At 39.1% G+C, this 16,953-nt stretch overlaps 1 pseudogene; it reads right to left on the bottom strand.

Moving 5' to 3' along the window:
• Positions 1–14,869: 14,869 nt before the first annotated feature.
• On the bottom strand, positions 14,870–15,957 carry LOC140945517 (beta-4C adrenergic receptor-like; annotated as a pseudogene).
• Between the last annotated feature and the right edge of the window lie 996 nt (positions 15,958–16,953).

Here is a 16,953-nt window from a genome sequence, read left to right on the forward strand (position 1 = left end):
AAGACAAGTTTACGGACGATGGTTTCAGTTTGGCTTATAATAACATAATTTTTTCCGTTTGAAGTATTACAAGTGGTAACCGTACTGTTAAAAGCGGTGTGTATGATGATAATGATAATAACAATATGATAATGTTAATCATAATATAATAACGTGGCCCAAATTTCTTTAACCCGACTTTCTTTTCTGCTAATACTGAGTTCGACAAGTAAGTTAAAACAGGTGAAACTATAGTTCTTTTTTTTTTGGTAAGTTAAATGTGACACTTTTCCATAAGATCTGTACAAACATAATATCGATCACAGCACTTTGAATTGTTAAATTTGACACTGAAAGTCGGGCATACGTAAGGAAAGAGAAACAAAATATAACCCACCATGACATGCGTTTTGAAAAAAGAAGTGTTACCAGGGAATTTGGGCATTACCTCTACCGAAGGGAAGCTCTCCATTTGGCCGCAGTTGTTCAATGTTGGATAGCGCTATCCACTGAATAACTCACCATTGTTATGCCTTTGAATAGATATTTATCCAGTCGATAGTTATTCACCTTTTGAACAACTAGGCCCTTGGGGAGGCCCTGGGGGGATATCGTGAGAAGTCACGCGCAACATACATACATACTCTTTTAAACCTCGGACGTATAACAACCCACCCACACCCCCCCCCCGCCCGTCCACCCCACGAGGTTTTTATAAATTTTTTCTCCCAGACGATCAAACATCAGTACCTGACGTTTCCAGCAGCTGTTTTTTCAACCCTCACACCCATTTTGAGACAAGTTTAGTAATAATCAGTTACTATGGTTACTAGATATGACGTCATAAGTTGAAGGTGATCAAGCCATTTCAGAGTGAAAATACATGTTTTTCAACTTGTTTCAACGATAAAAGTAAAGCTTTTGGATATAATAAAGCAAAGTACTTATGAATGTGGTATTTTACTTGTCAACCACAAGAGGGTGTGAATGGAGTTAACCGACTAGCGACAAAGGGCAAAAAATATTACCGAGTACCGACAAAACCCGAAAAAAATTACCGACTACCGACAGGAAAATTATTAACCGACAACGACATGGACTGGCATTATCTATATTTTTTTCAGAAAGAAGAGTACATTGTATTTTTTCTACCTTTCTAGGAAGTAACCAAAGATACCACGTCAGAAGTCTTTTTACAAGTCAGTACCACAAAACGAGGATATTGAAACGGTTTGCAGAGCGTATGCCTAAAATTTCTACAACCCGCCTAGTCCTAAACATTATATGCGACAAATGCTTAGATTAATCCTCAAAGAAAATTCTTTCCAGTTCAATGGAAAGCTCTACCTCCGTACCCACCGTATATACAACAGCTGAATAAAACTTCGTAGAAATTTGCTTGAGTAGCAGTCATTTTCAAAGGAGGACTTTCCTTCTTACGAAAATGACTGCTACTGGGCAACAATGCCTTTTTTGGTCTGAAAGTATTAAGGATAGGTCTTTTCAAAATATCTTTAATGCTGATCGCGAAATACGATGGACTCTCACAAACAACGTTTGGGGCAGTGTTGGTAACTTGCGAGTACTATTGTCGGCTTCTTCGGCCTTCGTTAATCTTTGTGTTTACGAACGCGCGCTATTATAAACGCTTAAATGCCTTTCTCATATTTCGTACATTGTAATGAACACTCTCGCCATCTTTCGGGGTACTTTTGGTCACTTCCTACCACTATCGGCTTGCGTTAAATCTACATGTTTACTCACCACGCATTACCTTGAACCGGCGCTATCGTAAATGCCTACATGCCTTTCCGAAATTACGTTCTTTTGGAGATACTTTCGGTAACTTTCGACCACTATTATTGACTACACAATAACTTCGGCTTGCGTTAATCTTACATATAGACTAACCATTACTTCCAACACGCACTATCATAAACGCTTAAATGGCTTTGTCAAATTGCGTGTAGTTTAATGAACATGCTCGCAATCCTTCGGGGTACTTTCGGTAACTTTCGACCACCATTGTTAACTACTTCGGCTACATGATTACTTAGCATTACAATGAACCGGCTCTATCGTAAACGCCTATATGCCTTTCCCAAATTGCGTTCTTTTGGGGGTACTTTCGGTAACTTTCAACCACTATCGTCGATTAGTTCTGCTTGCGTTAACCGCTTCATACAAACTTACCATTACCTCGAACAGGTGCTATCGTGAACGCCTAAATGCCTTTGCCAAATTGCGTTCAATGTAATGAACGCCCTCGCAATCCTTGGGGCTACTTTCGGTAACTTTCGATCATTATCATTGACTACTTCGGCTTGGCCAATCTCCATTTAAACTTACCATTAGTTCGAACGCGTGCTATGGTGAACACTTAAAAGCCTTTGCCAACTTGTAAACACTATAAAATTAATGAACACTCTTGCAATCCTTCGGGGGTACTTTCGGTAACTTTCGACCACTATCGACCATTTAAAAGCCTTTGCCAACTCTTGTAAACACTATAAAATTAATGAACACTCTCGCAATACATCGGGGCTACTTTCGGTAACTTTCGACAATTATCATTGACTACTTCGGCTTGGTCTTCATTTGAACTTGCCATTACTTCGAACGCGCGCTATCGTGAACACTTAAAAGCCTTTGCCAACTTGTGAACACTATAAAATTTGCGAACACTCTTGCAATCCTTCGGGGGTACTTTTGGTAACTTTTTTCCACTATCATTGACTACTTCGGCTTGGTCAATCTTCATTTAAACTTACCATTACTTCGAACGCGCGCCATGGTGAACACTTAAAAGCGTTTGCCAACTTGTATACACTATAAAATTAATGAACACTCTTGCAATACTTCGGGGGTACTTTCGGTAACTTTCGACCACTATCATTGACTACTTCTTCATTTAAACTTACCATTACTTCGAACGCGCGCTATGGTGAAGACTTAAAAGTGTTTGCCAACTTGTAAACACGATAAAATTAATGAACACCCTCGCAATACTTCGGGGGTACTTTCGGTAAATTTAGACTAATTGACTACTCATTGACTACTTCGGCTTGCGTCAATCTTCATTTCAACTTGCCATTACTTCGAACGGGGGCCATCGTGAACACTTAAAAGCCTTTGCCAAGTCTTGTAAACACTATAAAATTAATGAACACTCTCGCAATACTTCGGGGTACTTTCGGAACTTTCCACCATTATCATTGACTACTTCGGCTTAGTCTTCATTTAAACTTGCCATTAGTTCGAACGCCCGCTATCGTGAACACTTAAATGCCTTTGCCAACTTGTGAACACTATAAAGTTAATGAACACTCTTGCAATCCTTCGGGGTACTTCCCGTAACTCACGACCACTATCATTGACTACTTCGGCTTGGTCAATCTTCATTTAAAATTACCATTACTTTGAGCGCGCGCTATTTTGAACGCTTAAATGCCTTTGTCATCAGGCGTTATTTTTCCCCCCTGGAGCCAAAGAAGCAAACAAGCAAAAAAAAAAAATAAAAAAAAAATAACGCCTGATCTCAGGTTAACTGTTGAACACTATACAAATCAATGAACACTCTCGCAATGCTTCGGGCGGTACTCCCGTAACTCACGACTACTATCATTGACTACTTCAGCTTGTGTCAGTCTTCATATACGCTTATATTTCTTCGTACGCGCACCATCGTGAACACTTAAAAGCCTTTGCCAAGTCTTGTAAACACTATAAAATTAATGAACACTCTCGCAATACTTCGGGGGTACTTTCGGAACTTTCCACCATTATCATTGACTACTTCGCCTTAGTCTTCATTTAAACTTGCCATTAGTTCGAACGCCCGCTATCGTGAACACTTAAAAGCCTTTGCCAACTTGTGAACACTATAAAATTAATGAACACTCTTGGAATCCTTCGGGGTACTTCCCGTAACTCACGACCACTATCATTGACTACTTCGGCTTGGTCAATCTTCATTTAAAATTACCATTACTTTGAGCGCGCGCTATTTTGAACGCTTAAATGCCTTTGTCATCAGGCGTTATTTTTCCCCCCTCGAGCCAAAGAAGCAAACAAGCAAAAAAAAAAAAAAAATAATAATAATAACGCCTGATCTCAGGTTAACTGTTGAACACTATACAAATCAATGAACACTCTCGCAATGCTTCGGGCGGTACTTCCCGTAACTCACGACTACTATCATTGACTACTTCGGCTTGGTCAATCTTCATTTAAACTTACCATTACTTTGAACGCACGCTTTTTTGAAAGCATAAATGCCTTTGTCATCAGGCGTTATTTTTCCTACCTCCTGCCAAAGAAGCAAAGAAGCAAATGAATAAATAAATAAATAAATAACGCCTGATCTCAGGTTAACTGTTGAACACTATACAAATCAATGAACACTCTCGCAATGCTTCGGGCGGTACTTCCCGTAACTCACGACTACTATCATTGACTACTTCGGCTTGGTCAATCTTCATTTAAACTTACCATTACTTTGAACGCACGCTTTTTTGAAAGCATAAATGCCTTTGTCATCAGGCGTTATTTTTCCTACCTCCTGCCAAAGAAGCAAAGAAGCAAATGAATAAATAAATAAATAAATAACGCCTGATCTCAGGTTAACTGTTGAACACTATACAAATCAATGAACACTCTCGCAATGCTTCGGGGGTTTTTCCCGTAACTCACGACCACTATCATTGACTACTTCAGCGTGTGTCAATCTTCATATACGCTTACTATTACTTCGAACGCGCGCCATCGTGAACGCTTAAAAGCCTTTGCCAACTCTTGTAAACACTATAAAATTAATGAACACTCTCGCAATACTTCGGGGGTTACTTTCGGTAACTTCGACCATTATCATTGACTACTTCGGCTTGGTTAATCTTCTTTTAAACTTACTATTACTTCGAAAGTGCGCTATCGTGAACACTTAAAAGCGTTTGCCAACTTGTGAACACTTTACAAATCAATGAACACTCTCGCAATGCTTCGGGGGTACTTCCCGTAACTCACCACCACTATCATTGACTACTTCAGCTTGTGTCAATCTTCATTTAAACTTACCATTACTTCGAACGCGCGCCATCGTAAGCACTTAACAGTCTTTGCCAACTCTTGTAAACACTATAAAATAATCCTTCGGGGGTACTTTCGGTAACTTCGACCACTATCATTGACTACTTCGGCTTGGTCAATCTTCATTTAAACTTACTATTACTTTGAAAGCGCGCTATCGTGAACACTTAAAAGCTTTTGCCAACTTGTGAACTCTATAACATTAATGAACACTCTCGCAATCCTTCGGAGGTACTTTCTCTAACTTTCGACTATTATCATTGACTACTTCAGCTTGCTGATTACTTTCGAACGCGCGCTTGAATGCCTTTACGAGCTTCGCGCAAAATCTCCTGTATCATAGTTTCCTGTGACCCGTAAATCTAAGAGGCACCTCTAGCTGTCGCCACTCTATAAACCAAATTTATACCGACTTGTTTAATGCTGTATCTTCTTTTTAACACTGTATTTACATGAACTTTCTCACGCTCTTGTTAAATTTCTGTCGCTATTATCAATTATTTTATGCGTTTGTAAGGTATAGAGTGCTTTAGTAACCTTCATTTGCTTTCATAATACGCTTTCGATGGCGCGATTCCGTAAACTCGCAAACGTGTATCATGGTCAACTTCGTTAACTTAGTGTTACCCTTTGTGTTACCCGATCTTGTCATTCTCGGTCCTTAACTGTCGTCTTGGTTACTTGGGTTTGTATGAATGTGGTTATCTCAAAATCATTTATAATTTTGTTGCGATTATAGTATAAACTGTATTAACAAATAAAACTCTGTGCTCAATACTAGTTTAATCTGGTGTTTGTGATAAAAATAAAATATATATGTTCATTTTTGATGTCATATAAACATTAAAACTCAGTTCAAGAATATTTCTGTTTGAGGGTAGACATTTGTTTTGCGTCTAATGTGAATGAGATTTGGTTAATGTATATAACGTTATACACAATAAGCTTTATGTAATGTAAAGAAGCTGAAAGGATAAGCAACATAAAGAATGTGGAATAGTGGGTTGTAAGCTATATGTTCTATAAAAATATATTAAGCTGCAACTGTTCAATTAATAAAGGTATTGAATTTTTAAGAAACTGTATTGATGAACCCGTGGGATATTAAATAAAATTGTTTTAATCTGAAATTAAGCTTGTAAATTATAATTTTACCACAGTAATGAGAACTGAGCGCTATCCATTTTGTGCTCGCAAATGTCTAAGCAAAAAAAGAAAAAAGAAACTGGGAGAGAATTGAATGGTTCACTCGATCGAAGCTTATTGTTCTGGTTTTCCACGAACCGCAATGGTTTTATTCGCTTCCAATTCAATGGCTCTTCTCTTGTTGATATCGAATTTCGTGTCCGCTCCGTCGTGTTCTTCGACTTACATGATCGCTCCGAAACCAGATCCAGTTCGTCTCGAAAGCAAGCGCATGAAATTCTTATGACAGTCACAATTTTTTTTACAACATTAACTCTCAACGGTTAAACTTTGGAATTCATCCCAAAAAATGCAAGTTCCAATTAAGGGGGAGGGAGGTTGCGCTGTCTGAAGTGTTTAACTGAATTTAAATGTATTACAAAGTACGAATATAACTCGGTTCATTTAACAGCCGGTATTTACCATTGTCTATCCAATACTGTGTATATTTGACAATTTCTGAGTGAAATTGTAATTAATATAGTAATGAGTGTGCTAGCTAAGTAATACTAATAAATAAATGTGTAATAGTTTGTGTTAATACTACATGATGTAATGGCAGTGCTTTGAATTTAGTTCGTGCAAGCGAATGTGAACCTGAGTGTTAGATAAAGATCAAATATATTCTGCTATTGTTGAATTTGTCACCCCTGTTCTGCTGGTTGCCTTCGCTCAACTTCATCTGGAAAACGCGAAAATAACTGGGAAAATCTGCCCTATTATAAAAAATGGTGGTGTAGAAACTGAGCATGCTGTTTTCCTCTTGTCCTCTAGAGTAGCCTGGACATGAAAATTTTGAATACGCAGCGTCCACGTTATTAGTGCACGCCTCGTTGATAGGTCAAATTACGGCCCCTTTTCAAAAAGCGCACCACTTCCAGACCCAACCTCCTCCCTAATTTAACACCACCTCCTTTCTTAATCAAAAGTATTCACAACTGTGAAAAATGAATCATTAGGGGACATCACGCTATCGGATGTTAAAGACGCGGCTGCGAATAATTTTAAAAGTATAAACCTTATTCACCGAAGTGGTATGGTTGTGAATTGTGCAAGATAATAACCGGCGAGCTTAACAGCCAATCAACCTTGGTACTTGACGAGGCTGAGCCAATCAGAGCGGACAGAAATCTTATAAAAATCTTATAAAAACTACACACAAAACTTCTGTAAAATATTCATAAAAATAAAACGTCCACATCAATGTTGTATAAATACAAATTTCCGGCAAAACCCCTTCACAATTTAGAATTCTAAGATACTAATTAAAAACTAAATATATGTCCACGATAGAAAAATATTACAATTTTGATTAATTTAAGAGTGGGAAAAGGAAAATCATTCATTACTAAGAAAAAAACTATAAAATCTAGGCCTAAAATTATGAGTGCAGATGTAGACCAACTACAGCGAAAGTGAAAGGAATTAGTTGCTGGCAATAGAATGCGTTGCAGTTTTCCGGCGTTCAATTGAAACAAAGACGGGGTTCAATTTGAGGCTGGGAATCCTCTTTCGAGCTCCTCAGGGGCTCACTTTTTCCAAGCACGTTTAAGTAAAAAAAAAAAAAAACCAGGCACATGAAGTTGGAGATCGTGCAGTCAACCATCAAAGACAAATCCGAACTTCCACGACGTTAGGGACCGGTCTTTATTTATCACCTGGGGGGGGGGGGGGGGGGGTCGGAGTATTTTGGGGGGGATCACTTGATTTTTAGGAGAACAGAGGGGGGAATCAGTCGTATCTGAGAGCCCAAAAGGGGGGGATCACTGAAAATTTTGGAAGGATTCAGAGGGGGGACCACTCAAATCTGCTTGAACAATGCCAGTTTGAAAGCATACAACATAAATGTGCCCATTCTGCTGGGAGATGATAGCATTTGCAATCTCAATTTGTTCTAACACAACTTTATTTAAAAAACGGAAGTCTGTCACACTGGCGAACGTGTGCATTTCAATTTATATCGAGAAAGCTTTGTTTTAACGCTTTTATATTTTTCCTTTTATAACGTGCTCATGACTTAGCTAATATTCATCTTTAAACATGACAGGTGAATTCTAAATTGTGAACTATATAAACTTCTGATAACTGAAACATTGTAAAAAGCGTGTTTGTTTAAACATAAACCATTTATCGCCTCTCCAGGAATGGGCGTCCTGTGTCAGCTCTATACTAAATTCGATTCAACTGCTTCATCTGCCTCATCTTGAGCCTCATCATCCCATTCAACAACTTCATTTGCCTCTTGAGCCTCGTCATCCGATTCAACAGCAACATTTAGTCCCCTTCGGCAGGTTGACCCTGGACTTTGTGCCCTTAAAATGGCCGCTACTTGCTCTAGATTTTTTGCTAGGGTCGTGCTAAAAATACCCTTTTCTAGTAGCCATAGCAAAGGGTCTAGATTCAAACGCCTTGTTAGTTTCTTAGCAAAGTCAGCATTGATGCTATCTACAGGAGTAACTCTATCATTCTCTTCGATTGAACCGAAAATTTGCCTCGTGACCTCGATTGAGGTCAAGTTTCCTAAGAGATGACGTGTCCTCTGCTTGAGTCGCTTGTCCTTGGTTTTTCGGACCTTCCTCTTATTTTCTTTCTTTCTTCTTGACATTGTTGATTTTCTCGCGCACAAAGGAAACTTCTTTGACAGGTTAATATGCGCTGTTGTCAACTTGTTGGATGCGGACTGAAGTTCCTCGTGCAGTGTAGTGATTCGCCTATCTGCTTCTTCTAAATAGGCCAACTTGTCGCCTGCAAATGACTTAAGAGTGTGGTCCTCTGAAAATTGTCGCTAAATATGACCTGCTGATAGGGACTTGGCGGGCTGCTTTTTGGCACTCTAAAAAAAGTAACTTTGCAGTTTCAAGCACTGATTGCAGTTTCAAGCATTTTGCAGTTTTAAGCAAGATTGCTTGTATGTCAACTGAATTCAGATGTCTGGATCCAGACTAGAAAAAGACACGGATCAAGAGACACTTTTAAAAAAAGACTGCGCGATAACGGCTTTATTATGCTGTAAGTACATCATAGTTAGAAATACTACCTGTATATGAACGTTTAAAACACTAAATATACACGTCGAAAGGTGAATATGGGTACAGAGACATTGGGGGGGGGATCACTAAAGTTATATATAGTTATGAGGGGGGATCACTTCAATAAAATAACATTTAAAGGGGGGATCGGCTAAATTTCATCGTGTTTAGCCCAAAATCCTCCGACCCCCCCCCCCCCCCCCCCCCAGGCGATAAATAATGACCGGTCCCTTAAGAAACAATACAGGATCAATCTGTCTGAAGTGTTACATTTGTGATAATTTATTACAGTTTACCATTTAAGGGGTCTTGAAAGACGGCCGGGCTTAATAACTTTCTTCGCAGGGAAAGGGAGAGGGGGGTATTAGAGAGAGGGGACGTAATAGATTTATGGTAGCTAAAGCAACAAGAGTGAGCCTAGGCTGGTGTAGACCACGAATAGTCCCTCCAGGGATCATAGAGCGAGGAAGAGACGAGAGGGCGAGTGAATATCATGTTCGTGCGATCTTACTGCCCCCGAAATGATCCCGACTGCCCGAAATGATCCTCAACCCTGAAATGATCCCTAGTTAATTTTAGGAATGGAATGATGTCCCGAATCATAATCATAATATAATAACGTAGCCCAAATATTGAGTTCGACAAGTAAGTTAAAACGGGTAAAACTATAGTTCTACGAAGTTGTAGATTTAATACAGGGCGAATATTATTTTGTTGCGATGGCTCTCAACACAATTCCGATATTAAAGTGGAGCGCCGTTGGTCAGTTAATTATGGGAGTAAACAAGCGGTTATTTGCATACAAATTGGCTCTACAGCCTTGACCTATATTTTACAAAAACACCAAACAATTAATAACTTAACAAGGATCAATTAAGACACGCGACTAATAAACGCTCCCCCAAAAAACAGACACGAGATACCGTTTTAAAAAACTTTATTAAAAAAAAAAATGACAAAAAAAGTCAAATACACAGCGTTTTGAAAGGGATGGAAATTAATTAATCCTCATCTTCTTCGCCCATGGGGTACTTGTAAGGTTTGACTCGAAACTTGGAAAAAGTTAATTTCTCAGCCAAAGGAAGGCTCGGCCCATTTTTTTCAAGTTAATTCCTCCTTGACTATGGTTAGTCCCTCATCTGTGTCTATATATATTCGTGTATTGAAGTACGGTTCCCGTAGATGGCCTGTAAATGATATTCCCCGCTTTCTCTTTGGTTCAATTTCTCAAGTATTGAAGGTCGGTACATTGGTTGCATGTTGTTCAATAGACATCATCAGTGTTATCAGGAGTATGGTACTTTCTAATGTTCAGCCTTCTGGCAAAGGCATCTATGCTCTTGTTGAGAGTTTCTAGCTACGGTGGTGGTGGAGTGGCACAAAAATTCAAGCCCTTCGCTAATAAATTAGTTTCTGGCTGGGTGAGTTTTAATGAAGATAAGGTAACTATTCTTCTTTTAAGGATTTCAGCTTTCGTGATAGTTTCACTGTTTCTTTTTTCTTCTATTCATTTTCCTTTATTCGTAGTCCGTTTCCGTTCTAAAGTATCGCTACAAATGGTATTTTGCTGCGTGTTCCATATATGATGTGTTTAGTCTTTGCATTGGCCACTTCTTTGAAATGGTTGTCGGCCTCTATACTGTTAACAGACTTGGCGCCAAAAAATTCTCTCACGGAGTTTTAACTGCATGAAATGTCTTTAATTCTCCCTTAAAAGTCAATGGTCGGCCTCTCATTGTATGTGGTTTGTCAAACAAAAATAATTTGTGCCGTTGGCTATCAACGGGGACAAAAAAAAGAATGGTAATCGACACGAAGGCAATTTGCGTGGAAGTTTTGGGCAAAACCATCGCAGCCCGCCTTGTCCTCTCCGTCATCAACACAGCAAATCTTGCACGAATCAACGTTCCTTCTGCAAGTAAGACTGCAGTAAACAGTGATCCAGTCTAATGAAATCACTGACAAGCCATGACATGGATTCATTTTGAGAATGTTCTGATATATGGGGGTATGTTCAACTTCAGAAGTTCACAATATTCTTAACTCCGCCCGGGATTTAATTTTTTGACCGGAAACAGTTTCATTGTTAGATGTCATGTGACCTCGAAATAGCCGATGAGAGCACGCGCTGTTGAGAAAAAATTCCAGCTTTATAACAAATTGTTTTCTTTCATGGCACCTAACCCAGGTACCAGAGGTTTTTCTCGGAAGTACGACGGAGACGTTTTGCGGTCAGACGACATGTCTTCGGCCGAAACCCTTATCGAACCCGGAAGCCTCAAGAACGAAGCTTTTTTGGAGACCTTGCTAATAGTTGCTTTGAAATGTTTTTCAAGATACGTAAACTAGCCTATTTCTTTCTTCTCATCAGTCGTGCGGGGGAAGGAAAGTGCAGCCCCCAATAAGATTTGTCTATGAGTGGCTGTTAATCTTTTATTTTTCCAAACACCCAACGGTAAACTTTCATTGGCGAGCTTCGAGAGTCACTGTTATAATATGTCATATTTAGTAATATTCCATTTCATGCAAAACTGCGATTTTTTGTGTGTATAAAATCGTATAAAACTGTACCAAAGCAAGTAAAATAGTTAATTATAACGTCTTTCAGACCAATAAACATAAGAAAGCTAAGATTTTAAAGCATCTTCATAAATCTGCGGCCCTAAAGACGTTTCACATCTTGAATGACGGACAGGTCCCGAGCAGCGCCATGTCACATATAAATATTCAGGGGCACCCAACGATAATATAGTTCAAAACCACTTAAACATAGCATTGTGAAACGTATTTTAGTATTTAAACGGTAGATATAGGCATATTTTTATCCCCTAAAAATTTTTCATCTGTTCGGATTTCCTAGCTGAAAGTCTAAGTGATCCGAAAATTATAGGGATCCAAACTTACCTTTCCGAAAATTTCAGACTGAAAAAAGGCTCCCAAAATCCTAGGTGACCTTTTTAGGGTAAAAATCCGTTAAAAATGGGCAATTATACCATGTTTTAGATGTTCGAAAATCCTAGGAGAGGCAGGCAAGCAAGAAATTTTACAAAAAATGTTCCGAAAATGCTAGATCTCAAATCGTCTTCCGAACAGATATTTTCCGAAAATTGACGTTGGGTGCCCCTGAATATTTGACAGTTGTAGAGCTCATCACAGTTGGGCTATCCACCGAACGTCTCATCTTTGCTTGTCATTCACTCATTCATTTATTTTTATTTCACGGTATTTACATTACCAGTTCACAGATCATTGGGATGTAACAATTACAGATTCTCTTTAAGAGTTAATGAAATAAAACAAAACAGAGTTATTGATATATTGAACGTGTGTTGTGGCCAAAGCACCATCTGCTTTCCAGTTGGTCATCACCTGCTTTAGAATAAACTGAAACCCACTTAGCTTTATTAACAGGGAATCGTAAAGCCTAAGACTAGCATAATTTCATGGTTGACGGTATCAAAGGGTTCGGAAAAATCTAAGAGGAGACCACCTGTAATGAGATTTTTATCAATTGCGGTTTTAAGATTGTCGCTTATTTCCAGAATAGCAAGCTCAGTGGAATGATCTTGTTACTATGTGGACTTTGAAAACTCATAAAAATCATACTTAATAACGGGTAACTTGAAAGCATGCCCAGATGAGCGTGTAGGAGAATATGCAACTGGGCGGAGTTCTGTATATCTCCTTTGGCTAAGTTATTTGTGAACTTGTAAAGCACAGAAGCAAACAATTGTTCAGTGAGATTGCAATGTCTTCCAGTCCAATGCAACTAAGCATATCAGACACATTGTCCTGGCGATTGTAACGTGACAGGACCCAACGAGCTCCTCTCCTCTAAACCATTTCAACCTGCACAATGGTTTTGCCTCTATAACAGTCCCATACTGATGAGAGGTATTCAACTGTAGGCCGCGTGGCTCAGTAGAGCAATATTTCAAATTTCGCATGAGGAATCCTATCGTCTTATTTGCTTTGTTTGTGTTTTTTTTGCATATGATCGTTCCACCTAAGATCTTTTGAAAGATATACCCTAAGATACTTGGTAATATCTATTGCCTCAAGGCAGCAGCCGTGAAGTTGTGAAGTGTGCAATTAAAAATGAAGGGCTCAAGTCGTCTATAATTCTTTAGGACATTGTATTTGGCAACATTGAATTCCGTTTTCAAGTTTTCCCCCGCTGGTTTACTATTAATAAAATCGTCGCGCTTAGAAATAAGCAAATTGCGAATTATTTTACAAAGATATAGATATTAATAAGAAAAAAAGAGAAGTAATTTAAACTAATTACATCGTGTTCAAAATGTTCCAACGTGGATGGGGACCACCCGGGCCAACGGTGTCAATTGGCGCCATGTGTGGATGACAACGCTGGCTGGACGTCTGTTGATTTAATACTTCCTCTGCATTGTGTGAAAGCTTCATTGGACCAGTTTGGGAGAAAAACTCTTGAATTGTTTATTTGACAATTCTACTTTACAGATAGGTCAGTGAACACCAAGTCTTCAGTGGACAACAAGTCTCCTGATATCAGCCAGAAGTAATGCCAGTTTTGTCAGTAGGTGCGTGTTTAATAAAGGACCAGAAGCATTTACTGCGAGTACTGAGGCCTATGCTACTGCAGCAGATGACCATCATCATCTGATTCCTCAAACATGTTGTTCACGTAATCACGTAATTTTTGGACTTCCTTTTTCAAGGACTTTATGTTTAATATCTTACCGAAGGGTTGTGCGTGTTAGTAGTTCTATCCGCTACCTTGTAGAAGTAGTACCTAACTGAAGCGCTGCTGTGCGTGTCGATCTCTTGGTTGCTGCGGTATTTGATTCATAATAGGGACCTTTAGCATCAGGTTTTTCGTGGGGAAACGGCAAACCGCAAACCGCAAAATGTCACGTGACCACGGCCTTGCGGTCACGTTTGCAGTTTGCAGTTCACGTTTGAACCGCAGAAAGGGCTTCCAGCGGTAAGTGATTTACGGCAAGGTTTTTTGCCACAAAAAATTGTACAGCCTCGCGTTTCAAGGTATGAACTAGCTTTTTGTATCCGTTTGCGATGTGTTTGTTGGATTTCTGATCTCGAATCAATGAATTATTGCTGATTTTAGGGCGATTAAAGTGATGCACTTCGACTTGATGAAAACAACATGGCGGCCCTAAACAATGATCGCGTACTTCAAATCAATTTTATATTCCTTTCTGCCGTACTAACAATGGAAAGTATTCTGTTCCAATCCACAGTTAAATTTTTTTTTTCTATCTTGTTACTGAATTCATAACTTAACTCAGTCTCTGTTTGGAACTTCCTATTTTTAACGTATCACTCCGCTAATATCATTTTATTTTGCTTATTTCTTTTAGACCATGTAGACTGGGGAGCTCAGGCTTCATAAAGCCTTCTGGTTTCTTCTGGGCTCCCTTGCAACCTTACAATTTATATATGTATTCTTGTATTGTATTGTATTTTGGCTAAATAAAAGTGAACTGAACTGAACTGAACTGAACGCCTTGCTAAAGTTTGAAATCTCCGCAACGCGAAACTGCAAACGCGTAACTGCGGTTTGCGGTTCGCGGTTTACCTGATGCTAAAGGTCTCTAATGCTGTGGGTTTATCCGGTTGAAGAACCTTCGCTCACAGCAAAACATTTTTTTGAATTCACTTTTAAAGATAGGATTCATTCCTGCGTATATAAAAGGATTTATTGTATTTGACAGATAAATAAAGAAAATAGTAAGGAGTTCAATATTTCGTGGCATCTCAGACGTGACGACATGGAAGCGCCTTAAAACAACAACAACCCAAAATGGAATCCAGCATATCATGAACGCGAACACAACCACAAAGAGAGACTTACTCAGCTTCAGTTCTTGCACAGTGATGCTTGAGCCTGTTGCGCCCCTGTGAATCGTAGATGACATAGCGGCATTGTGCTGTCGGATCATTTTTGCAACCTTTATGTAGCTGAATATTGTTATCGTTAACGGTGTTAAAAAGAACAAACTGAGGACGATGGTATAGTGAATGATTTTTCCACTTTCACTGAGATGAGCTACACCGCAAAGGGCATATCCTGGAATGAACGCATTATAATCTTGGAGACCAGCTAACTTGGGAACTGCACTGTAGCAAGTAACGAGGATCCATACACAGGCCAATAATGCTCGTGACTTCCACGGTGAAAAGATTCTCTTGTATTGCTGCTCCGACTTACAAATCCTCATGTACCTGTTAAATGCTGTTAAACCCATAGTGACGGGTGAAACGTAGATCACAAACATAGCCATGTACACTTGAAAGTTGCAGATCACTTGACCATAAACCCATTCGCCTGTTATAAGCACACCCAATGCAAAAGGCATGACAAATACAGCGGACATCTAGTCACGTACAGCAAGTGCGATGATATACAGATTGGTGGTTGTGCGTAGTCGTGTGTTCTTGTAAACTGCAATACAAACCAATATGTTCCCCGTTAACGACAATACGTTTAAGGTCACAAGGAAGAAGACTTCCACGCTGGTCAAAAAGAAACCGCGATTGCCGAGAGTATCCGCCATCGTGGCTCTTCTAATGGATATTTTCTTAAAAGCAATTCATGATCAAGGATAGTCGTAAAAACGAACACAGAGTTTTACGGCTTTAAGATCACGAACGTGTTAATTGTCAAACTGCTTTTGTTTTGTTACCCTTCGTCCACGACGTTTAAACTAAGTAATGTAAATAAATACGTTATAACAGGTTGTACCCTCCTCTTAGGTTTTTCACCCGTTAAAATATTCTTTTAGAATAGCCAATGGTCCTTGATACAAGACAACGTTCAAGGATGCTAGTTTCAGTTTGGCCTTCATTTGTCATTTGCAACGTTTTTCCGTTTGTAAGTAATTAATAAGTGGTAAATTGTTAAGAGTGCATGGTGCCTATAGCTATGATAACGTGGCTCAAATTTCTTTAACCCCACTTTCGTTTCTGCTAATACTGCATGAGTTCGACGACAAAGTTAGAACAGGTGAAACCATAGGTCTTTTTATTTTAGTGGTAATTCAAATGTGACACTTTTTTATAACGTCTGTTCAAACAGGGCAGCACTAAAACACGGAATCCGGAATCCGGAATCCGGAAACGGAAACGGAATCACGGAAACGGAAACGGAAACGGAAACAGAAACGGAATACGGAATCAAATATCAATGATAGAAAATTAAAGAATTTCACATTACACAATTAGTACAATCCAAAGAGAATTTGTCTTAGTTTTCTTGGCAGTTCCCTTAAATACCGTAAAATTCCGAAAATAAGCCCCTCTATGTATAAGCCTCTCCAAAAATAAGCCCCCCAAAAAGGGCCTTTGAAAAATATAAGCCCCGGGGCTTATTTTCAGAAATTTACGGTATATTCTTGTTATTGTGTCTTGATAAGGTTTGCCGTAGTGTGGGTTACTGCACTGCAAGGCCGATCAAAGTAATTTTACGAGTAATTTTTATTCACAAGTTCATGGGTTGAATAATACAGTGAAATATTACTTTTGTGGCTAATTGTCAAGAATAGTAGTAGTTAGCCTCAGACCACACCACGTGATTGTCCCCAAACTGAATACGCCAAACATGACCGACCGGTGACGTGACCACAGTTCCGGTGTTTTAGCAATAAGTTCAACTTTTTCGCCAAGCTGAATACTGATG

This window comes from Porites lutea, chromosome 8, assembly GCF_958299795.1.
Source record: "Porites lutea chromosome 8, jaPorLute2.1, whole genome shotgun sequence".
Classification (NCBI taxonomy): Eukaryota; Metazoa; Cnidaria; class Anthozoa; order Scleractinia; family Poritidae; genus Porites; species Porites lutea.